The 26265-nt window shown below is 43.7% G+C and overlaps 1 protein-coding gene across 3 annotated transcripts in view; it reads left to right on the top strand.

Annotated features, from left to right (window-relative positions):
- Eps8 (epidermal growth factor receptor pathway substrate 8) overlaps positions 1-26265 on the top strand; it is a 169930-nt gene that overhangs the window by 45876 nt on the left and 97789 nt on the right. For all 3 annotated transcript variants that reach the window (XM_052175169.1, XM_052175168.1, XM_052175166.1), the window contains one exon: positions 9522-9596. The gene's annotated coding sequence lies outside the window, so the exon portion shown is untranslated. Of the gene's footprint in view, positions 1-9521; positions 9597-26265 lie in introns of those variants that run through there.

Below are 26265 nucleotides of genomic sequence, written 5' to 3'. Positions count from 1 at the left end.
TTCATCCTTAAATGCATGGACACCAAGGGTCAGCATTGTGTGACTTCCTTCAGTACACCAACCTGAGTATTTTTTAGACAGGGCCTCTTACCGAACCTGGAGCTGGCCATTTTTCTGCTAGCCTGGCTGGCCGGAGAGTGCTGGAGTCCCTTCCTCCCCAGGGCTGAGGATCTGGGCATGCTCCATGTGCTTGCTGGGGATCCAAACTCAGTTCCTCACATTTGGGTAGCAGGTACTTTACCTACTGAGCATGCCCCTGCCTCTCACACACAGGAAGCACTATTTACTAACTCTGTGTGTGGGATCTTCCTATGCCCAGGCTTGCACTTGTGCCTTGTTTTTGTAATGATCTGCCCAAGCTTCAAGTCCCAACCACTGAGTTGCAAGATACAGAAGTCTCCATTTGTTAGTTTTCCTCCTCTCCAGAATAGAATAGTAGCAGTATTTATCACCATGCACTTGTAAGAAATCAAATTGTTAAGGATGTAAAGGACTTTGGAATGAGCCTGGCATCTAACAACACTACACGTTAGAAAAGGAAAGAGGGAATTTGTCTGGATTTTGCTGTGAGCAGTACCTGGGGTCAGCAAGTCCTCGAGTGCTAACCTGTACTCCACTGGCCAGCTTGCTGAACTCTCCTGCTGATGGTGTCCACCTTCAGCTAATTACTTTAAAGGCTGGTGGAATGAGGAAGAATTAGAGGATGTCTAGGCTATCCCATCGGGAGAAATAGGAAGGGACCAGGTCTTTTTGTTTTATAAGTGATGTTTCTGTGAGTGACCAGCACTGTGTAGGTGACGCCTTCCATCTCCTTGGTCACTAAATCTAAATGTCGATCATCCCTGAGCCACAATATGATGTGAGTGGTTCGATTGGTCTCTGTCTAGAGCAGCCCATGGTTTCCCATGGCCTTTGCCTTGAAAGTTGATAGATGGTAAGTCAACACCCCTCTCCCATTGTCATCACAGAAGAAAGGTTCTGTGATTGTCATCACAGAAGTAGAAGGGCTGCAACAAAATGAAAATACGCAGAGCCCAGGGAAGGGAAGTCATTCTCTTGTGTAGACTGACCACCGAATTTGCTGGTGGCCAATCTTCAAACAACAGCATCAGAGTTTCCTGGGGATCTGAATTGGGAATGTCAGAGAACCTCCCTGAGACACTCACTGTGATATATTATGTCATTGTTCCCTTCAGAGAGTCACCTAAGTAATCCATCTCCAAGTGTGTCCTTCAGGGTGTCCTGTAGATTTAATCCCATAGGACGGAAGCCACATGCTCAGTATGTGAGTGGTACCATACTATGGCTTGGAGTCTTAGACAATGCAAAGGTAACTTACTGTGAGAAAATGAGTTGATTACCAACACTCATCCGACTCCTGATATCTTGTGCAACATGGCCAGCCGCTCCATCCTTTTGCCACCAAACCTTCGCTACCATGACAGACGATGTTTTCAAACCGTGAGGCAAAATAAACCAGTCTTTCTTAAGCTGTGTTTATCAGAGCACTTAGAAAAGTAACCGGTATGCCAAACTAAAGGACTATGACCCCACCACCCCAACTCTTCTCTCTCTGTGCTCCCTAGGCACAGACCCTGATGTGAGGGAGTCCAGAAGTGGGGGTTATGTGTGAGCAGATGCTTTGATCGTTGTTCCGTTACATCACATCATGCATAGAATGCAAATTCAAAGGTAGTTATTAAAGGTGTCAGGGAAATGTGATGAAGCCCCTGCTTTTCTAAAAGCAGATCCCATGTCCCTGAGTGCAGGCTGGGCTGGTGCCTGCCTGTGCAGGTCACATTGGTGCAGGACAGTTTTTCAACCCTTCTCCCCTGGGAGAGGTCATGGGTGGAAGAGAGTCCAGCTCTGCTGCTCCCTCTGAGCTCGAGAGCCTCTCTCCCCTGTTAACTTTCTTGTCTGGAGTTCTTTTTGAACATAGAGGCCTCTGGATATACTTTTAAATGTTTCCTGCTTTTCTATGATATGGATATGTTCATATGTAGACATGTGAGCTGTTACCATACTTCCCATCTGCAGAATGGCCCCGTCTATTTTATGTATCTGGTAATGGAGGCTCAGCGTGTTGATTAGGGGGTGTCCTAAAGTCAGGCAGTAATTGACAGAGCTGAGATAGAACCTGGGAAAGACTAGTTCGCTCCTGAGTTCATGCTGTTTCTCTTGACATTAGCCAGAGTTCTGGCAGCCATCTAGGTCCTGGGGTAGCTTTGTACCTCACTTCAGAACTTTCTATCTAGTTAATCTAGTGTGGGTTCTTGCATGTGACCTACAGGATTTTTTTTCAGGATTAATTTTTTATTTGTAATTATGTATCTCTGTGCAGGTATATGCACAGGACTGCAGTTACCTGCAGAAGCCAGAGAGAGGGTCTGACCCCATGGAGTTACAGGCTGCAAGGCACCTGACATGGGTGTTGTCCTCTAGAAGAACAGCAAATGTTCTTAACCTCTGAGCCATTTCTCCAGGCCCATGATCTACAGTTTTTAAGACTTACATAGATTTTAGTCAGTACTAGACCTTTATTAAATGAGGTGCTATATCCACTAACTTGAGTTTATCTAGTCTTTGGATCCCAGGGTTTCTTCCTTTGAATGTGATTTCTATTCCCTGTCCTTGCTGCCTCCTGAGAGTTACATGTGCTGACTAGTGTTCTCTGTATGTCAGAGAACTGAGAAGGAAGAGTGACAGCTCCCACAAGGACACTAACGTTGTCTTTTAAAGGCTCATTAAAACACTTAAAATGACCTCAAGGGACCTTCAAAGGCTTTTGTGACAAGCTTTGTTTACTGGTATACTGCTGCATTAGAAGTCCCCTGACAGAAGCAGCCAATAGAGCTATGGAGATAGGGGCAGATGAGAAGGGATTTGTCTCACAAGGCTGGAGGCTGGGACAGCTCACCATGGGCCTCTTTGTATCAGAGAACCAAGGACACCACTAGCTGTGACAGTCCAGGTCCAGAGGCCTCAGCATTAGGAGAAGCCATTGCTGTAATATCTCAGACTATGGACTCCTGAGAGTCTGGTAGGGAAGGCCCAGGCCAGAGAATACGGAGTTCAGACATGCAAAGGCAGGGGAACATGGCCGTCCTGGATATGGAAGAGAGAGTTGGAACTGACTCTTCTACCTCAGTCTTCCATGTACACTTCTGTGGACTGGAGGGTGACTGTCTACAATCAGGGAAGATGGACCCCACTCAGCAGACTGACCTCCAGAATCATGCTCACTGGCGTGCTCAGAAATGTACTCCACAGCTAACTAGGTCTCCCTTAATACAGTGACGCTGGTACCTAAAGTTATCAATGTTCAGGAGCCTGTCATTCAGATCCCGTTCAATGACTTTGTCACTTTGAACAGGTTTTATAACCTCCTTAGACCTCAGCTCTTCAGTATAGCATGAGAGTACTGTGTACTCCCAGGTGGCTGGGTGACTAAGAAGGGGACATGATTTACAAGAGTCATGCGTGTGACATAATTCCCAGTGTATAAAATGCTACGAGGAATTAGCAGCTTGGATATAGTGACCTGAATAAGACCTGCACACAATAAAGCCAGGCAGCATTATATAGTGGAATGGGAGGGGCTCACGAGACTCCACCCCAGCTGAAGAGCTAATGACAGTGGGTGACTTATCTGGGGGAGGGGAGTCTGCTTTCCTTAAGGGTGTGTCTCCTGCTAAATGTGTGAGGCTGCCCTGCATGGACACACCCTCCATATGGACAGCACATTTTGGATTTGCTGGGCCATTAAAAAATAATGCATGAAGTTGGGAGGAGGTAGCGTGGGCCTAAGAGGAGTTGGGGGAGCAACTGAGGATGAAGGTGATCACAGGAATACATTGTATGCATTTGTGAGTAAACTGAAAATATTCTTACTAACGAAAAGCGAGTGTAAGTGCTGCATATTGAGTGCTCTGGGACTAGGAGACCTTGACTTTAGACTGTTCTGAGTGGGAATTAGCTGAAGAAAGTGTGGCCTCTGTGGACTGAGGGGCAGAGGTGAAACTCAGGTGAAGATCTCCTGAGATCCTAGCCTCAGATTGGTGGATCTCCACATGGACTATTTAATTATGCACTGCCTCCTGATTTTGTATTATGAGTCTTTTCTAATGCTATAATAAAGTCCCTGGGGTTGGACACCTTCTACATAAAGAGGCTTACTTAGTTCATCATTCTAGAGTTCAAGGTGGGACAGCCCCTTGATTTAGCCCCCAGTGGGGGGACTTATGACAAACTGTGTTACGATGGGAGGATTTGTGAGAGCGATTGTATAACAGGAAAGGGAGGCAGAGAGAGTCAGCTATCACACTAGTTCATTTCCTGAGAAGAGCCAGCTCCCGTCTGAAACCAGCATTTAACTCTACTGAGGGCAGGAATCTCCCCCTACCCCACTGACATAATTAACTTCCACTAAACTCTTAAAGGTGAACCACCAAACCTCTTGTCTGTGAGCATTTTGGAGACACAGTCAGACCATGTCCAATCCATAGCAGGTTCGACTCACAAGTCTTGGAGCGGATGTACTCATAGGTGGATCCCCCAAGCATTTATTAAGCACCTCCTGCTACCAGGCATCCTGCAGGGACTCTTATCACAAGAAAACATGGCTGTGTCTTGTTCTCTCCTTTTGGCATGTATCTGACTATGAAACAGATCTGTAAACAATGTTGCTACCACATGATAGAAATGCCCCTAGGAGTCAGGTCAAGTGGGCTCAGAGAAAGCTGTTTTGGGCTGATACTTTATTTCTGAAGGTGAGGAATTTCTAACAGTAGGAGGCTGGTCACTAAGTACAAAGAATTTTTTGGATAGGTTTTCATCTAGGTACCTTAGGTACTTTGAAATGGTAACTTTGGGTATCTGGAAGAAGAAGCTATCCTAGCTTGCTTTTCTGTTGCTGTGATGTAAGACACTGACCAAAAGCACCCTGGGGAGGAAAGGCTTTAGTTGGCTTAGATGTCTAGTCGTTGGAGGAAGGCAGGGCAGGGACACCTGCAGGAGCTGAGGCAGGAACCACGGTGGAAATCTGCTTGGTGACCAGTTCTCCCTCCTGTCTTCTCTCTTCTTCTCCCCTATTCTCCCCTCCTTTACTCTGTTCTTTTCTACTCAAATAACTTTCTTTTACAGCTCAGGACCACCAGAGTGGGCTGGGCTCTCCCACAACAATTATCAATAAAGAAGAAAATGCCCCAAAGACACTACCACTGATCTCTCATGGAGACAATTTTTCAGGTGAAGTTCTCTCCTCTCAGTTGTGTGAACATGACAGTTAAATCAGACATCACAGAAGCCAGTCTTTACATTTTTCTAGTGACATTTATGCATAGACTATGATTTAGATCAGTAAAATTACAGGACAAAATCTTGTTGGTTACTGAAAAATCTACTCTAGGTTGCAATATGCAAAAGGATTTCAGATGTGTTTCTTGATGTTCATTTACAACCATGGTGTTCTTGACATTTTAGAAGTGAGTCTGTAGTTAGCTAGCATAAAAATAATGTGAAATATCAAAAAAATAACTAGGTGCTGACAATGAGAAAATTGGCTATTAAATATTTAACACTAGGCACTCAGAATAATGTAGTTTATATAAAATATTAAAATATGTGAGATGTTTCATACATATAATGATCTATACTTAACCATGACCACACACCAGATGGTGAGAATCCTGGTGCTGGTCTCTGAATGCTGACTTACTAAATTGAATGCTACCTTGCAATACTGGCTGAAAGAAAGGTGTTTTCATCCTCACTTGCGGGTAAAGGATCTAGAACTTGCTTGAGGTAATAAAAAGCTCAAAGGTAATAAAACCAAAATTGAACTTCAAACTCTTCTTTTTTTTAACCGATTTATGCTCAATTCCATCTTGTCACCTGAGAATTTGAAATAATTTAATGGACATATCCATCATGCAGTCTTGAAGAATGTTAGGCATCATTTACCAATTAGTTCATCCTGTGTCCTTCAGTAGTGTATCCCATGCCGATAAAAGGTGAATAAAAACTTTGGAAATAAATGACACTCACAGGAGAGTGGGGTGGGGGTTGTTTGGTGATCAGGAACACTTGCTGCATTTGCATAAGGTCCAAATTTGGTTCCCAGCACCCACATTGTGTGGCTTACAACCATCCGTGACTCTCGCTTCAGATGATCTAGCGCCCTCTTCTGACCTCTGTGGGCACCTGTACTCACATGTACACATACTCCCATACAGATGTATACATGTATACATCTAGACAAACAATAAAAACAGATCCTTAAAAAACCAGTAACAGAACCAAGCCCCTAGAGCCTGGCAATTTTCTGATAGTTTTAAACAATGATTACTTTGCAGAGAAATTGCTATTTTGGTGTATTGTTATTACCAATAAAGACATTAGCAGTTAGTAGCAAATGAAATGTATCTTGTCAAACCAGCTATTATGAGAAATGCCTTCTCTCTGAGGCACTGGTTACTGTTGCTATTTAGTGAAAACAAGTATGTTACCTTCTGGGATCTGTTGGTTACATTTTAAATTAGTGTTTTTTAATGTTTCTATTATTCGTGAGGTACAAGTTTTGACATAATATTTTCTTGTTTTTTTAAAAGTATATCATTAAATATGTATGTGTATATAGTAGAATATATATATTATATATTTTATATATATATATATATTCATATATAGTAGAATAGTATAACAGACCATTGTAGCTTCAGTGGTTGCTAATCCTTTGCCCATCTTGCTTTGTTCCTGTCCTGCTTCAGGTTGTTGCATTGTTTGTTTGTGTCAAGGTCTCACCATGTAGCCCAGGTTGTTCTTGACCTTATCTCTCACCCTCCAAGTGCTGGAATTATAGCCAGGTGCACCACACTCAGCTATAAATTTGTTTATATCCTCCCTTACAATGTCAAGCAAATTTTAATCCTTAACTATATTAAATTAAATGCAGTGTCTGTTATGCCCCATACATTAATGCTTCTAAAAGATTTGACTGTAATTTCATTGTCATTGCCCAAATATTACTAGATGTTCAGTTAGTGTCCACCATGTGAGTAGTCTCACAGAGGTCATTTTGACATCGACTTCTAGTCAAAGTCTCAATAAAGAATCTCTTTGATAGAATGTATATGTCTCTCTGCATTCCCACCCATCCTTTATGCCCACACTCTGCTTGTGGAAGCAGCTTCATTTGCTCTGTGGTGTTTCCTAACAGCAGGTGATTGCAGTTTCCCTTTGAGTAGCTCAATTGTCCCTCTGTTGTGTAAATTTGTGCACATGGGTGGAGAAGTGGTAGAAAGATCCAGGATTGAAACCTAATTTCTGTTCTTTTTCTTTCCTATTTCCTTCTGTTCATCTCATTCTCTCTCTGTCTCTGTCTCTTTCTGTCTCTGTCTCTCTGTCTCTCTCCATCTCTCTGTCTCTGTCTGTCTGTCTGTCTGTCTCTCTCCATATTACTTCTTTTCTGCTGTTTCTTGCATTGTACTGTTCAGCTGATGCCACCTTCCTCAGGGTTGTGTTTCTGTAACAATCTCCTGAGGTTGTTTTTCTGTATCAGATAGATGATCTCTGCTCTTCGGCTTAAATACTCATGGGAGGTTGCAAATTCTGTTATAATAATCACCAAGTTTTCTCTCTCTCTCTCTCTTTTTTTTTAACCTGGAATACTTTCATATGAGACCTTACTCTTATTTAGTGTTTGTTTCAGTTTACAAAAAGGAAAATTGGATACATGCTCGATTCTTTCTTTCTGAGGTTTTAATGGTAGGAGCTGTTTGGGAAATATTGAAGTATTCATGAGAAGCATGGTAGGCTACAGAGTCATAGAGTGAAATTCTGTACACGTTTATTGGTAAATGATAAAACTGGAAAAGCATGGGCTTTGAAAGGAACATGAATAACAGCTCATAAGTCAGCTTGTCATGTATTGAGGAATGCAGCTTCGGAAAATGCAGCGGCCCTGTCACCTACTTAGTCAGCCCAGGACCTACCATGGGAGCATGCATTTGCAGACAGACTTTGCTGCCTTTGGCTCTGCAGTGACTAATGCCCCTTTAGACAAGTGACTTGATGTCTGTGCATCTCAGTTTGTCTTCTGTCACATTGGGCTAATTGAAGAGCTGCCTGCCCAGGGCTGTTGTCATGGTTGGTTAAAATCAAGCAGAGTGGACCCACACAGCGCATGCTCCACTCTGGACCCATACAGCACATGCTCCACTCTAGACCCACATAGCGCATGCTCCACTCTGGACCCACACAGCGCATGCTCCACTGTGGACCCACACAGCGCATGCTCCATGCCAGTTGCTTTGCAGAGTAAAGCCTCTAAGGCTCTTATTTCTTATGCTCCAGGCTGATTAACGTTACCGTTTTGCAACCTTTGAATTGAAAGGTTCAGACATTGAGTAGCAGTAGCTGTTAATGACTTTGATAGGCCAAATCTCATGCAGCCTCTTACTGATACTCTGTTATATTACCAGGAAAAATGAGCATTTATGTCTGTCTTTGACAGTATTTCTCACTGAGCTGTAAGCTATTTGGGGGGGGGGAAAACCTTATGATATAAAATGGTGTATAACACATTCACGATTCTAGTTATTGATCCTGAGTCATTAATATTTTCACTAACTATAGTAATGTTTCATTTTTCTTTTAGACTAGTAATATAATTGTAGATTCATAAGCAGGTAGATTCTGTTGATATCTAGCCACACAAATGAAAGCACGATTTTGAAATGTGAGAATTTGAGGATGGTAAAAGTCTTTGGATGTGCATGTGTGGTGTGCTTGTGCATGTAGTGTATTAAGTATCAACCTTGAATACTCTATGTTGCCTTTTTGACACAGAGATTCTGGACTAGCAGCTCCCTGAGTCAGGGAGACTGGCGGGCCAGCAAGTCTTCCTCTCCATCCTCATTACTGAGGCCACTAGCCTGTATCCAGCTCTCACATGGGTGCTGCTGGGGATTGAACTCAGTCCTTCATGCATGTGTGGCAAGCATCTCTATCACCTGAGCTATTTCCCCAGTCTCTGAAAATATGTTTTATAATACCATGTTACCACAACATCAGTGATTTTAATAACATGAAGTTTTGAAATAATGCTCTATAACTTAAATAACTTGGTTGCTTTGTTTATCTAAAGGCCTTGGGTTGAATACTCCTGTGCAGTTGTACATGGTGATATGTAAACAGGCCTTTTACTTATAATTGATAGACTACTAGGAAGTATTAAAATATGCTGAATAAAAATATCTGTTGCATTTAGTGTTAGACATGCATTCAAATCTTACTGTAGTTTGTGCAGAACCTCTCAGATCCTGTATGGATTTAATCAAGAGTGAATTCTTGTGTGATAAGCTTGGCCTGGTTCCCCACTCCTTGTCCTTTGCCCTGACCTTTATTTTGAATTTAGATAAAAAGAGAAGCACCAATGAATCATTTATATGATGCAAAGTAATTATTGCCTGGATATTTTTTTTCCAAAATGAGTATTTTACCGTTCATATTTTTATGTGCAGGCCAGCTATATGTGATCCAGCACACACTACATTGAAGTGGCAACACAAGAATCGGAGATTATTTTCATCTCTGAGGTGAGTCTTCTTGCAGAATAATTGGTCTCTTTTTCTGGAGATGTAACTCAGTTGGTGGAGTGCTTCCTTAGTGTGTACCAAGCCCTGGATTCCTTCCCCAGCACAGAACAGCATAAACCATTAGTTATTCGAACAGAGGGAGCTGGAGGCTGGAGGGTTTGAATACTGGCCTCTAAGATCTGGTTACACCCCCCTCCCCAACAGATCCTCATGCACACCAAGCGATGTATGTAAACCTTGCTCCCCAGTTTAAAACTATATTATTGGTTAAAATAAAATGATTGCAGCCACTTATGGGGGGTGGGAGAATAGAAGAGGAGGAGCTTGATTTAGTGAGCTGAGGGTCACAGGTCGGGAACCAGGAGCAAAAGAAGGGCGACAGAGAGAACAGAAGTTCCCCATTAGAAATGATGGGCCAGCAGCATGTGCCCGAGGGACATGGACCCTGAGGACAGGCTGGTAGAGCAGAATAGCCCAGGAGAAGCCCAGCAAGTATTTAGGTAATACAGTCAGGGAAGGAGCCAGTCCAGCGTTAGAGAATTAGACAATTGCCCAGTAATTGTGCTAACGCTTAATAAATAAATCATTTTACTCCCATTCATTTGGAAGCTAATGGGCATAGAAATAATTTAAGAATCTACAATTTTTGGCTAGATAGAAAGTTGGGCACACGGGAACCCTGCCTTGAAACATACAAGCCACCTGTGGTTTCTTTGTGTGAATGTGCTTTGAAGTCACTGAGGCTTCATTCATGAATCTGAGTTATTTCCACACCCCCATTACCCTCTCCCAGCCCGGCTCCCTCTCCCACTGAAGCCCTCTTCACACAAGTTTCCCCTCCTACTGTCATAATCTTTTGCGTGTGACCCACTGAGTTTAATTAGCGTGGCTTACATGAGTGTGGGTTACAGGGTATGTACTGGAGCGTGGACAATTATCACTGGCTACATCATCGAGGAAAGTGATACATCTTTCCTGGCAGTAGCCCGGAGCTGCTGAGCCCCCTCCCCCCTACTCCCTTCCATCCAGGAGGAAATGTGCAAGTTGATGGACCCAAACTTTGTTTCCTAAGGTCTTTGAAATGTACACTTCAATGTATCTTGTTCCTAGCCACTCCTTCCTCTTCCCTACCCCTCCCCAATGCAGGTCTCTCTCAGCCTCATATCTATTTTCATTATATTCCTTTCATTTCCTTTCGTTAGTCTTCTTTTATTATTTTAATGAGGCCGCCCAGTGTGGCACAGACAGCCTATTAGATGCCCCAGCCCCAAAATAAAGTCAGTGTTCCTCCATCAGTTAACTGCCTGGAGCTCTTCAGCTGGGGTGGGGCTTTGTATGTTCCTGCTCAGTCCATGCTGGGCTGTTGACAAGCATGATCTTCTACAGGTCTTACGCAGGTATCCACGGTTCACGCATACAACTGTCCTGTATCTAGAAGGCTTCTCTTTGTGGTGTACCACCCTGCCATCTGACTCTGCTGTTCCCCCGCCCCTTCTTTTTCTGTGACATCTGCCAGTCCTTAAACTGCTTGCTGTTTTCACAAGCTCAGGAGCGCCTTCTGGTTATCTCCAGGATGCAGTTATATGATACTGGTGAGAGCTGCAAGATTGGGGTCCAGAACTCCTCATTAGTAACTGCTCGGCTGCCTCAGATGCCCTTGGCTGTTGTCACCTGGGCCCTGAGTATCTATGTCTCACTGTGCCTCTTCAACGTGGGAGAGAGATGGTCATTTCCCCACTTACCTTGGTAATACTGTAAAATAAATATATTTTAATTCTGAAAAATTGAAAGGTCAAGGGGTTAACATGTGAATTACCACAGGGGATCAGATAAGAGTCAGCGGTTTTATGCAGAGAATCTTTTTCAGCATGGAAAAATTCACTGTTATGTTAGCCTGATGCCGCTGGGCCAGTGGCGTGATGGGGCGTGTGATGCCCGCAGCTGAGTAAATGTGCGGAGAGAAAGAAGTTAGGTGTGAAGCGGTGTGAGGCTGGGAACGAGGCAAGTGTGAAGCAGGGTGAGGAAAGAGGAGGAATCACTTGCATGTTCATGAACGCATGCCCGGCACTCCTGGAATTCTGTTACTAGGAAGTATGTAAGGGAATTATCCAGCTATAGGTTATGGAAATGATCTGTTAAAGCCATACAAATGTTAATTTGAGTGTTTTTCACTCGCCTGATGTGGAAAAACAGTTTCTGTCTTTCCCCTTCTCTGGTTTGAGCCATTCATCTGGATGCCTCAAAGCTCTGCCAGGAGGCTCAGTGAGACCCAGTGGGCGTTCCTTAGCACCATCAATATTTTTACTTCCTTTACTTCTGTTGCTGCTCCTCAGCCCACTGCGCACATGTGGTCTTGTGTCTGTGCGGCTCAGGATTTCACACATTCCCACGCTTCCTCGGTCTCTTAGAAGGTATGCTGAAGACTTTATTTTTAGTGTGCCAGATTCTATTTAGTGAGCTGGAGTACTGTATTTCTTTCTTGTTGTTAGTTTCACAAACACTGGTCTGATGATAGTAAGATTTTTCTCAGGCTTGGCTTGGCATTCCTTTGTAGATAGTGGGCTTGGCCATCTTCTGTCTAATGGATTGTGTGACTCTCCATGGGCCTAGAACAAAATGTCATCCTGTTTTCACAGCTCACCTGGTTCCTCTCTTAGCAACTGAGGAGTAGCACTCAGGCTTGCTATCAATGGTTAACACGGCGTCCTTAAGACCAGAGCAGGTTCAGTGGTTTTAATTCTTTGTCCATTGACCCTGTAACTTATTTGCTTGGCTGACTCGTCTGCTAACTTTTGTGTCCTCTTTCTGTTGTTGCAAACCGGATTCTTTCACGTCTTTAATAAGCGCTGATTCTCCGTTTTGCTTTGTGTTCTATCAACACCAGAAGAAATTGGTTACTTCAAAGTGACAGCTGGGAAGTTCTCTAGCAGTTGCCTTTTTATTTAGATAATTATAGGGTGGGGGAACAGCTTGATTTGGGGTGGGGACTTGATTTGGGGTGGGGACCTTGTGTGCTTCTTCATTAGATACTTATAGTCTTCTTCCTTGCATGCTTATAAAGCTTCTGGTATGTACCTAATTTGAGCCTGTGCAGTCACAGCTGTAAGACGGGCCGTGTGACCTTGTGTATAAATTGTTAGGATTTAAGGAGATGTGTGGAGAGAGGACAAAGTGGAAGTGTCAGGTAAGGGTTACTGTTGCTGTTCCTCTCCTCTCCCTGGCCGTCCTTGTCACAGTCATATGGGGGAGTGCAGCGGACGTTCTGTTCAGGTGTGTTTGCACAGTCCATATGACTGTGGTTTGATAAAGACCTGTTAGCACGGCAGCTCACCCTGAGAGATTGTACATGGTAGGGATACTAGCCTCATTTGTTAAGGCAAGTAAGTCCAGGTCTGCCATGTGTCACCTTACCTGACTGACGATACTGCCTCAATTAACTCAGAGAAATGAGTTAATTGGTCACTTATGAGCTGTGTTTGTGGATTGTGTTGGGATTAGACGAGGTACACTGCTTGACCTTAGCCTTACCGCCTTTCAGTTCAACTTTTTAAAAAAATAGCATTGCCAATTTAAAAGAAAAGATTTAACTTTTCAGCTCGGTTTTTTTTTTTTTTTTTTTTTTTTTTTTTTTTTTTTTTTTTTTTATACACAACATGAACATTTCTGCCCCAAAGCCAGGGTTTTTAAAGAGTAGACACAATGGGCTCCAGTTGTAGCTGAGAGATCCAGTGCTTGCTTAGCACATGAGTTCTCATCCTGAGAACCAGCTCTCCAAAAATACCCAAACAACAATAAAGGCTTGTGGCAATTAATCATGCAGCGCTCTTTGTCTACACGCTAACACATGTACACAATTTATCTCCGTCTTGTACCTCAGTCTCTGAGAGTACAGGCTGCAGGGATAGATAATACCTCTCTGCTGGCTGTGGCTGGCATCACTGCTCTAAGACAAATGGAATCATTTTAGGAAGAATACTAGAGAGAAAAAAATCACCCTATTCTATTCAGAAAATAGTTTAAGGCTTTTGAGGTTTAACATGACGTTCATATAAATCTGTAAAAAGCCAGGAGTCAGCAAAAACAGTTTTTCAATGGTAGAAAACTGACTTTTGGCTCTGTTTTGAGTTTAACGCTTAAAAATACTTAATTATTTTATCTTTAAGATTACAATTGTTTTGTTTACAGGGTTTGGTAAAACTAGCAATCACACTATCCCCTCCCCCAAATAGCCAAGCAAACAAAATCCATGTTACGCTTATTAGAATGATTCCAATTATTAGAATGATTCCAATTTTTTCCAAAAGATAAATTTCCTTGTCATGTGAAGATAATACCTTTAAAATCCTATGATGTATATTGTCAACAGAACTTCCTGTCTGAGAATCGTTTCTGGGATGAGTAAATCGAACACACAAACTGCTGTGTGGAAACACGTCATTCGTGAATTAATTTTAGAAGTGATAGAGTCTTGTGCAGGTGAAGATTTTCTTATTTATATGCAGATAAAGAACAATCCACAGTTTGTCTCCACACTCTTGGTCATGTGGGAGGTCACCTGTTTTCTGAGGAAATGAAGCAGACCGGATCCTAGGCTGGGAATGTGATTATTATGGGGAGCTTGTAATAGAAGCAATGACAAGTGCGTATTGGTGAGGGTCAGGGGCCAGCCCACACTGGGGTTTATCAGCAGCGTGTCTGATGGTCAGGTCAGTAATTTTCCTTAGCAACTGAGGTAGCAAAGGCAGAGAAGAGGCCAGGGGAAACGGAGGTCCCGTCTTGGAAGAGGTCATAGTTTCACACACAAAATCAGGATTGTCTCAGGGCTTTGGGTTTGAAGCTGCCTCCAGATTCCTGTGATCTGGAGCCAGAAGATCTCCTTAAAGTTTTAGTTTTCAAATTGTCTTGGAAAATGTGCTGTGGTAATACTATAAACCACAACATAGAAGGCAATGCTAAGAGGCGAAGCAGTGTTTAATTTATTCTTCTTGTGGTGGCTGGAAGAAGACATCTTACAGTTATCAAGATCTCAACTTGCAGCCTGCCTCTCTGTGCCCCCGAGAAAGCACTACGCAGTTCAAGCAGGTGCTTCCTTAGCTGTTAAAAAAAAAATCAAGATCAACATACCTGTACATTTGTGGGATGGATATATGATTGAGCGCTGGAGCATGTGTAGTCACAGATATTAATTAAATGATAGTTACATTTATCAATGTAAATTTCAATAGCTGAAATTGAAAACCCTAGAAAAATCTTGTCATGAACAGATCATTTTATCATAGATTGGCTCCTATTTTGGGTACCAAACTCACATAGATGTTATATTTTATATTGTTTTGATACAGAAAAGTCAGAAAATGGAAAGTTATCTTAAAAGAACTGTTATTTAATAATGAATATGGCCTGGTATATAGATGCTAGAAATTTAAATCCCTTCAGATTGTGAAGGTTCCATACAGATAGATACTTAGTGTATATTGAAAGGATATATGCGCACGGTGGGGCTCAGACTCTGGGCAAGTGCTATCTGGACACTAGACAAGTCCTTGGGATTTTAATGGAAAGAATGAAATGTGAGCTAGGCCTGTGAAAGACAAGAGAATAGGAAGGAAGATGTGGATAGGAGGAAGGTGGCTGGGGGGGGGGAAGGAGAGGGAGAGGGAGGGAGGGAGGGAGGGGGAGAGGGAAGAGAGAAGAGAGAAGAGAGAAGAGAGAAGAGAGATCATGACCATAGCCATAGGGAACTACTATTGATTCTAGGCCTTTGGAAATGTACTATGAGCCTCCCCCCTCTCTCTGTCTCTGTCTCTGTCTCTGTCTCTCTCTCTCTCTCTCTCTCACACACACACACACACACACACACACACACACACATACACACAGGCTTGAGATAGGATCTCACTCCGTACTCTGACTGACCCAGAACTCACTATGCAGACTGTGCTGGTCTTGAACTTGTACCAAGTCTCCCACCTCTGTCTTCAATGTGCTAGGATTACAGGCATGCTTCCTTGTTCCAGGCCCTGGAGTAATTTGGAAACAATTATACAAGAAGGGGTTTGGGGGTGTTACACACACCTGGGGAGTTAGCCATATGAAGTGGAACTTTAAAGAAATACCTCCATCCATCATGGGAGTTGGGATCACAGGGGATGTAGTCATTGAATATCAATAAACTTCCTATAAATCACCAGGACTAAGATGACAGACAATTCTCCAAAGTGCTAGAAATAAACAACACACGTCTAAATAATTCTTAGGTTAAGGAGAAATGAATAAACATGGGCCAGGAGGTGGCTCAGTCAGTAAGGTGGCTCATGGCGTATGAACACCATGCCTCAGGTTTAGATCCCCTAGCATTCAAATAAAAACTGAGTACAACAGTGTATGTCTGCAATCCCCACATTAGGGAAGTAGACATAGGGACTCATTGGAGAGCCCTGGCCAGCCAACATACCTAAGAAGATGAACTCCAGGCTCTGTGAGAGACTTTGCCTCAAAAATAAGGCAGTGTGTGATCAAGGAAGACACCTGATGTGGATCTCTGGTCTTCCCATACATGGGCATACCCATGAGCATACACTTCCCTTCTACACACACACACACACACACACACAGACACAGACACAGACACAGACACAGACACACACACACACACACACACACACACACACGCACGCACATGTGCACACACTCTAAAAATACCTTAAACCAAATGAAAATGAAAGCAGGATGTACCAAAATTATCCAAATCTGTAGGATATAATTAAAGCTGCGTTAGAAGTAACAAAAACTGCTGTATCGGAAATACCCTGTGCCTTTGACTCCTCTGCTTCCAGAAATAGCTGTTGAGGGCTGAAGAAAGACTTAGAGAATCCTTGTACTTGATGAAGGAAATGGAAATTTTCTAAACTGAAAAGCAAAGAATGAAAATGCGCTGAACAGAATATCTGGAACTGTGAGACAGCCAGGGAGGGCATTCGCTATGCATAGTAGAAATACCATGAGAAAAAGAAGGAATCAAAAGAAACATTTGAGGTAGATGTAGTTGAGAATTCCTAAAATTAATGGCAGTCATCAAAGTGTGGATAGATGCCCCAGCACCCACAGGGAGCATATATTCCTCAAGCAATAGGAATCCCCCAAGCAAAGAGAAGATCTTAAAAGGAGCCAGAGAGATAGGAGATGACTTCACTTTTAGAAGGAAAGAGTGAGAATATCATTCCTGGTGTTTTAAGAAGTTCTGAAGAACTGGGTCCTATAGTGTCAGAAAACCAAGCCTGAACCACTGGTGTAGAACTTGGTGTCCAGCAAAGTTATACCTCAGAAATGATAGAGAAGTGTGAAGTCTCCCAAGTGCCCAGCAAGTTGTAATCTGACCTCCATGTTTGTGCCTTACCTGTGTGTCTACCAATGTGCACACAACCAAAGTAAATATACCTGAAATTAATCTCTAACAAAGCCTCTTTCAGATAGAATAAGAAGAGTCCAACTGGGAATTTTTCACGAACAGGGTGTATGCCACTTTGGAGGATGCTAAAGGAAATAAGATTCGTGCATATTTTCTTCTGTTCTAAGCCTTGTCTGTTTTGTTTTCTTAACTGAACATTTTTATTTACTTGAAATTTCCTTTGGAAGCCTGATATCAAAATATCATATACATATACATCACCATACATATTGCATTTCTGCATGCATCACCTCTGCAGCAGACGTGATAGCCTTCTGGAATCTGCTACATAAAACATTATTTTTCATTTGGAATAAACTCAGTAGATAGAAGTGCAAACAGCAGAGCCAGTGTCCTTGGGCTTTATGTTTTGTAAGAAGTTATGTGCTCTCCCCGGCCTGCTCCTGCCTGGTGTGAGGTGTAGTGCGGACCTTCAGACCCTTCAAGTTTATTGGATCATGTGGCACTCAGCAGGGCGTTCCTTAGGATCACTGTGTCTGTATGCTATTCTCCAAGAGTCTTCCTAGTAAAGAATCATCCTTCAGTACACCAGGACTTGGGATTGCGAAAGGGCTGCTCCTATGTCTTCTTCACCTCCCAGGTTGGCAGTAGACTGGCCCAGGACACTGAATTCCACACACAAAACACACACCCAAGTCAGGCCCTGGTTTCGAAATGATGCCTGTGAGCTGGCTTCTACAACTGTTTCTGAGCTTGTAACCATGGCGATGAATTGTCTGCCTAGTTTTTTAGTTGGCATAATTCTCCTGGCTTAGGTCACCTGTGTTTTCTTATTACCAGTTGATCATACTTTGGGCAACAGTTATGTTTCCATCACTAAGGAACGAGGAGGCAGAAGGCAAAAGTAGTGATTTAGTAGAATTAGCTACATCAGTGCTCTTAATTTCCTGATTATTTCCTTTCAGTGGAAGCTGTCAGGAACGTGGCCACTTCCCATGATTCCTAGCCCCTTAGAACCGGTAGAGAATGGTTATTCCCTACTTTTGACAAAAACTTGTACTTTGTAGAAGCCTTATGGGAGAAATAAATGAAAGATGACAATAGCATGTGAGACAGTGAGACAGGAAACGCGGTCGCCCATCCTTTATTTTAATGAGTCAACGCTGACATTTTTGCTTTACTGGATGTAAACTGTAACAGTGAGTCAGTTGTTTTAAAGTTCACATCTACAACCTTAAAACAAAAATGATATTGATAACGAAGGATATGAGAGGTGAGGTAAAGTCTTCAAGGAAATAAAATGAGATATTTGGAGATAGGCACATTGCATGTGCCCAAAGTAAGAGATGCCCAACCAGGTCATCACCCGAGACACACGCTAAGCTGTGGAGAATTCTAGCTCTGTCTTCAGACAGATACTAAGTGATCCGAACAGCCACCAGCAGCATGGGGAATGTGAGCAGTACAGGCGTGGTTGTTGAGGTGACTCAGTGAACTGAACAAATGGAAAATGTTTGTTGGGTGTGATGGTGATTTAAGGGAGCTAGTGAACGTTGAACTCAGGAAAAATGTCACTTGCTGAATTTCAGTCATTCTTGTCTCACCGTACGACTGTCCCTTATGACAGCATTCATATTAGTCCAGTTGTGGACGTGACACATCTCCTCCTGCTTGTGACTCAGAGCATGCAGAGTGGTGTTCCAGCTTTCCACGCTGTCTTAAACAGCACCCCTCACCCTCACTTCCGTGTCATTCACGAAATGCAGCAGCCATTTCTGCATCTAGGGTCACCATGTGACTTCATTCATACCCAAGGCAGTGATGGCACAAAGGGCTGTTTTTCAGGAGGCAGAGGAGACAGGAGAGAGCTAATGACCAGCTAGATTTACAAAAGGGTAGAAACCACCATCACGTCACACTGACCACAGCAGGAAGGCTGAGAAGTGATTGTGTCCCTCGAAAATCTGCCTCTTGTTTCCATTCTGCTATGAGGATGACTTTCTGCATCTGTGATGTGTCTATCAAGAAAACATTATGCTGTGTGTATTTGTGTATTTTCAGTGTTTGCTGAGATCTGGGGAAATCCAGGTTTTGCCAGAACCCCTTCCCTTTTGAACACTTTTTGGGTTTGGTTTTGCTTTTTGAGACAGACTCTCATATATCACAACCTGGCTTCAAATTGACTATGTAGCTGAAGGTGGCCAGGAACTCTTGATTTTCCTCCTTCTGCCTCCCATGTACTGGGATTAGAGGCATGCGCCACCTCATCTGGCTTCCTGACCATTCTTGTAAGCCATCTATCTGGTTGGTGTCAGCACTGTGGGACCTAATCAGGATTTTCCCCTGGAACTTCGGCACGAGTCTGAGCCTTGTTGAGTTTGTATTGCCTCATCCAGGGATCTGTTTATAAGGCTTTCCACCTGACAGTCACAGGGACTGACTCTGCTGTCCACACAGAAGAGGAGGGAACTCCAGATTCCTCCCCATGGTGGTCCCCGTTCCCGCAGTCCTTGTTTATGAATGTTTCTGTTTGGGCTTTGTTCTTCAACAGGTACTTCCTACGAAAGACGTTCCCAAGCCTTCTCGCTTCTGTGGCCCTTTAACTTCTTTAGGGAAATAACCAGATAAATACCAAATCCCTCCAGAACCTTGAACTGTAGAAGAGAAGGCAGTTTGCTTCCTGAGGCCAGCTTGCTTGGCCACTCAGGTTGTACTACCAGCTTCTCAGGAGCTGAAGCCACTTTTCCTGTCTCCTTCCCCTGCTCCTCTTCTTCCTCCTCTCTCTCCTCTCCTCCTCCTTGAGAGACAGAGTCTAACCAGGTAGTCCCTTGGATGATCTCACATTTCTGGGGATCTTCTTGCCTTAGTCTCCAAAGTGCTCTGACTACAGGCATTTGTCACAAGGCTAAGAGGAAATTTCTTCACCTTTCCTTATTCGAAGATATTATCTTTATGTTTTATTGGTGTCTCTGTATGTGTGTGTGCGTGCATGTATGTGTGTGTGCATGCGTGTGCATGCATGTGCGTGTGTGTGTGTGTGTGTGTGTGTGTGTGTGTGTCCGTGTGCGTGCACATGACCCTGGAGGCCTAAAGATCGAGCTAGAGTGGTTATGGGTGCTGAGCTGAACTTGGGTCTCCTGGAAGAGAAGAAAGCTCTCTTACCACAGGACCACCTCTTTAGCTCTGCCTTACATCTGAGCGTGATTTTGCCAGACTGCTGCTGCAGTTACTGTTTCTGCTGTCCACTGTGTGCGTGCTGCTTATGTGGTTCTATGTGCCTCTCCTCATCTGTAATTTTGGTTAGCCTAAAGGACATCCCACGCACAGGAAAATCTCAACAAATGCTTAACATGTCCGTGTGATAAAGGCATAGTAATCTGCCTTTATTAAGGGAGCTGTATATTTTCTGACCTATCTCTTGTCCTTGGAAAGTGTTCAGTGAAGGCTGCTGCCATGAGACCTTTTCAGAGCGGATGAACAAAGCCAGGGCTTCACAGCGTGTGAATCACTGTGTGAGTAAAAGTGGCCACAGTGCAGTCCTATTTGATAAATAAATGAGAATTAAGAATAATGGAAATGGCTGGGCAGTGGTGGCGCACGCCTTTAATTCCTGCACTTGGGAGGCAGAGTCAGGTGGATTTCTGAGTTCAAGGCTAGCCTGGTCTACAGAGTGAGTTCCAGGACAGCCAGGGCTACACAGAGAAACCCTGTCTCAAAAGACCAAACCAACCAACCAACCAAACAAACAAACAAAAGAATAATGGAAATGTGGGGATTGAGATGTTGCTAATTGGTAAAGAGCACACACATGTGCACACACATGTACATGCATACACACAGATACACACATGCACACATATATGCACACATACATGCATACATACATGTACACACATGCACACACATATACACATACAGATATACACACATGCACACATATACACATGTGCACACACATTCATGATGCATGCACTCACCTCTGACGCACTCACAAGTAACAGAAAGGAAAGTGCTGGGTACACTCCAAGACTTGTATCCAAACATGCACAGCTTTTCTTGAGCCCTCTGTGACTTAATAAATTTATTCTTCTCTCATATAATATATCCTGACTGCACTCTTCCCTCTCTCCACTCCTTCTACTACCCCCACCACCCCCACCACCCTTCTCCCCCAAGTTAATTGCCCCCCCCCATTTCCCTTCAGAAAAGAACAGGTCTCCCAGGGATAGCAACAGGACTCTATATACTAAGTCGCAGTAAGTCTAGGTGCACCCTCTCACATCAAGGCTGGATGAGGCAACACAGTCAGAGGGAAAGGGCCCCAAGAACAGGCGAAAGAGTTGGAGACAGCCCCATTCCCACCGTTAGGAGGCCCACGCGCAGCTGCACAACCGTAATGTATATGCAGAGGATCTAGCCAAGACCTGTGCAGGCTCATGGCTGCCACTGCAGTCTCTGGGAGCCCCTAGGAGCCCTGCTCAGTTGATTCTGTGGCCTGTGTCCTCTTGGTATTCTTGACCCCTCTGGCTCAGACAGACTCCATAGATGGACAGAAGCTGCCTTAAATGTTCAGCAGAAGAGGTTTGCTACCTTATGCTGATTTATTAGCACAGATCTGAGGACAGCACGGCCTACTAGAATGAAGAAGAATATTTGACTCAAAGTAAACAATATAAATTTAAAAAAAGACATTTCCTGAGAGAACACTGGGTGGTGGGTTGTCACCCGTGGACAGTGACTGTTACAGGTGACAGTGACTGAAAGAGAGCTGGAGAGCAGTTTACTTTCGTGCCATGCTTAAGCCCCTGGAGACAGGAACTTAGAAGATTGATAGGTTTTTTTTTTTAAAAAATATCTCGATCTGCATTCTTTCAGATGCTGTGCTCTCTGTAAACACACCACCTTGCAAAACAGAGTGTTGCCAAGAGAGCTGTGTGGGTGTCACAGATACATACATATGGAACAGAAGGAAAAGATTCTTAACAATCTACACAGAGTGGCCATTTTATAAGTACCCACACACACAGTGGGCAGCCACATTTCAAAATAGAATCATCACCAATTTAGATTAGTGCCTATATTATTTAAAGGCACAGGCAACTTTGACAAAGCTTGTTTTTTTTTCTTACTCAATCACTGAGACTCTAAATCTTACATTCACCAAATTGTAACATCAGTGAAAAGAAATGTTTCCGTGGCATTTAAAAGTGTATACTATTAGACTGACTGTTGAAAGTTCATAAGCCTGAGGATTGACTGACTAATTGATGAACAATATTTTGATTTTAAGTTATAAAACATTTATAGAAATACTCAAAGACTAGAATATTCAAAGATAAAAAGAAATAAAAGACAGTCTGGCTGAAGAGATGGCTCAGCCGTTATGAGCACTAAGTGCTCTTCTCCAGAACATTGGTTTGTTTCCCAGCACAGATGGCGGTTCACAACCATCTGTAACTCCAGTACAAGGGTCCGCTTTGCCCTCTCTTGGTCCCCACAGGCACTGCACACACATGGTAAACATACATGCAGGCAAAAACCATTGATTTGTGTAAAATGAAAATAAGTAAATCTTTGAAAAACATAGAGGCAGTAACTGTCGTTGATGTAGAAATGATGTGATGTTTTAGTGTAGTTTACTTTAAAACTTAAATTATGTTTATAGTAGAAATTAATGTGGGATCCAGATGTAGGGAGGTTAACAAGTAAGACACTGTCTTCTAAAGATGACCCTATTTGAGAGTTTGTTCAAAGGACAGTTTCGGTTTTTCTTGTCTCTTCGATTTATCTGTTTTATGCTTATGCATGGGTGCACCGAGCCTGCGCCTGGTGCCGGAAGAGGCCAGAACAGGCCTAGAGTATGAGAGGTGCCCAAGGGTGGGGAATCGGAGTTAGTTCTGGGTGAAGCTGGTAATGCACCAGGAGGCTGAGGTGGGGTAAAGTGAAGGAAGAGAACGTGAGAAGTGCTAGCAGCCTGGGGAACGTTCTGGAAAGCTTCTGATTCAGCAGTATGTCTCTCTCTCTCTCTCTCTGTCTCTCTCTCTCTGTCTCTCTGTCTCTCTCTGTCTCTCTCTGTCTCTCTATGTCTCTCTCTGTCTCTTTCTGTCTCTGTCTCTCTCTATGTCTCTCTTTGTCTCTCTCTGTCTCTGTCTCTCTCTGTCTCTCTGTCTCTCTCTGTCTCTCTGTCTCTCTCTCTGTCTCTGTCTCTCTCTGTCTCTCTCTCTGTGTCTCTCTCTCTGTCTCTGTCTCTCTCTTTTCTCCCCCTTCCCTTTTCCCCTTCCCTCCCTCTCGCCCTTCCCCTCACTGACCACCCTGTCCACTGTCACTCTCAAGGGAAGAGGACTTACGGTTTCTTTTGCCTCGTTGGGTCCTAAGTACCTCCCAGGTTGAGGAGGGGGGAGTCCAGAGGTGTGTGATCTTTGTCACTCTACCATTGACGACCCAGGCAATCGGGCCCTGTGGCATCGCTTCTCACCTCGCTCTTCCTCTTGGTCTCTGCAGAAGATACAGTTGTGACAGCCAAGTAGCCTAGCGAGGTAGTAGAGCTGACTGAAGTAACAGACTTGGGATTTGAACCTGTCTTCGGCATGAACCCGAGTTCTTTACAGTTCTGTTTCAGTGCCAATGTTAATGATTATTGTGACATTACACTACACTAAATTAGAGAGCCAGGTTTAGGTTCCAGGCCCATGGCTTTTGATAATAGGGAACCATCACCCGATAAAGGCTATTGAACATGCTTTCTGCAGCCCCTGCACTGCCCCGGCAGGCACACAAAGGAATTGGGTAATGTTATTAGAATGCCGATTACAGGAGAATTACCACATAAACATGAGGACTTGAGTTCGAATCCTTAGCACACACATAAAAAGGCAGGTAATCTACGCATGCCTGGAAATGAAGATAGATGGGTCCCAGGACTCCCTGGCCAGTTAAACTAGCCGAGCAGCTGAATCGATGAGCTCCAGGTTCAGTTAGAGACCCTGCCTTTTAAACCTCATAGAAGTATGGAGAAGGCCAGCTGACACTGACCCATGTGGCTGCCTCAAACATGCACACACGTGATCTCTCTCTCTCTCTCTCTCTCTCTCTCTCTCTCTCTCTCTCTCTCACACACACACACACACACACACACACACACACACACACACAAACAAATACTCAACCTGAAAAAACTTCACCATAAGGTATTGGGTCTATAAGTTAGCTAAGGTCAGCAGCTGGGTCTGCATGCTAACCTAGTCAGCAGCTGGGTCTGCATGCTAACCTAGTTCAGCAGCTGGGTCTGCATGCTAACCTAGGTCAGCAGCTGGGTCTGCATGCTAACCTAGGTCAGCAGCTGGGTCTGCATGCTAACCTAGGTCAGTAGCTGGGTCTGCATGCTAACCTAGGTCATCAGCTGGGTGGAAGAATTATCATTTTATCTCCCCCAAAGCATAAACTTGAAAGCAACATTTAATATTTTGCTGATAGATAGATGGTAAACCTTCATTATGTTAACTTCCAACCAAAGGCTGACAGTGTATTCTGCTGCCTAGGCAAATCTGGCAGTGTGGTATCCAGTAAAGTCTGGCCACTTTCACCCTGCCTGTGTCCTCTCTTCTTTCAGGATCTCGCCTCTCTGAAGCCCTCTCTGACCCTTTACTTATTAGCATGCACAAGCTTCCGGGACCAGTTGATGTGTAGACCTCATGACAGGTTCATGTCCAGAGGACTGCCTGGGTCCTGTCATCCCAGCCGCTATTGACAAAGCTTGTCCTAGCCTGTTATTCTGAAAGCAGCCAGTGGTTCATCCTGTTTATTGGTGCTGTACCTGGTTTAATCTTTCGAGCCCACGTACATGGCATTAGCTTGTTAAACAGAGTGTATTGACAAAATGATATTTTGCAGCACTTTAGTTGGTCTGTGGTTTGAAATTAAGTTTGGGCATTTTGCCTCTTCTGTTTTGGTCTACACAGGTCCTTTGCGCGCTCACCAACTGGCCCTCTCCTCTTCCTTCTTCTCCCACTTCCACAGTGCTATATAGGATGTGATTGCAGACAAAAGAGTGTGAAGCTGATGTAATACCTTTCTGCCCAGATAAGAGTTAAGGTAAAAATCCTCCAGAGTTGATAACCCTGTAGGAGACGCCTGCGCGGCACACTCTGTGCTCGAGGACCTTTGAGTACTTGGAATTTAATGAGCTAAAATGGAAGCACCTATCATTGCTTAAAAGACTTTATCATTTTGCTGAAAGGATGCATTAAAAACCATCATTTTCAACGTGATTTAACATGGCGCATTCTGCTGGTTCTCTTGACGTGCATTCTCTTACCAGCTGCAGGGACTCGATTGTCCTCTGTGTCGGGTGAACTGAGGAGCATTTAAAGGAAAAGTTAATGGGCAGAGAAAGCACGATGCTGTATGCCCAAAGCTTTCATTTTCCTCCCCTCAATCCTTTCTATGTGGCCTGTGTTATCAGAGTTCATTTAAATGGAAATTCTCTGAGAAAGTGGGAGGGGCTGTGGAAGGGTTAGTTGACCCTTTAAGAGGCGAGTTTATACATGCCATCCTTATGTCTTTTCTCCCTCAGCAATAGGTTCTCTGACTATTTGGTTATTTCATTTTTCTCCCTTGGAAATTACAGTTTTTTTTATTGAAAAGAATAAAATCATTAATTATTGCATTTTATCACAAAATCTAATGGGGTAGATTTTCTTGTTAAATTTGAATGGGGATTCCTAGAGTGTTAGATCTCGATGCATTTTACCAACCAGTCTCCTGTTTCAGGAGAGGAATGGGGGCTGGAGAGGGCACCCCCATTTCTGCAAGGTTGCAGACAGCTGATGTAAATGCTGCCCTGCTTGGTTCTGAGGCCTCTCTGTTCTGACCTGTCACAGTCATGGAACACAGACAGGGCCAAGGCATGGTTTTTCTCCTCTACTTTCCCTACTTGCAAGAGTTGCTGGGTTTCTGGTTAAAATTTCCCAATGATATTGTCTTAGTTAGGGTTTTGCTTCTGTGAAGAGACACCATGACCAAGGCAACTCTTACAAAGACATTTAATTAGGGCTGCCTTATAGGTTCAGAGGTTCAGTCCAGTATCATCAAGGCAGGAGCATGGCAGCATCCAGGCAGGCCTGGTCCAGGAGGAACTGAGAGTTCTACATCTTCATCTGAAGACAGTTAGAAGAAGACTGGCTTCCAGGCAGCTAGGATGAGGGTCTTAAAGCTCACACTCACAGTGACATACCTCCTAATAGTGCCACTTCCTGGGTCAAG

The sequence above is a fragment of the Apodemus sylvaticus genome, chromosome 2, assembly GCF_947179515.1.
Source record: "Apodemus sylvaticus chromosome 2, mApoSyl1.1, whole genome shotgun sequence".
Classification (NCBI taxonomy): Eukaryota; Metazoa; Chordata; class Mammalia; order Rodentia; family Muridae; genus Apodemus; species Apodemus sylvaticus.
Note: the sequence above shows the minus strand (reverse complement) of the source record. Positions and strands in the feature narration are given on the sequence as shown.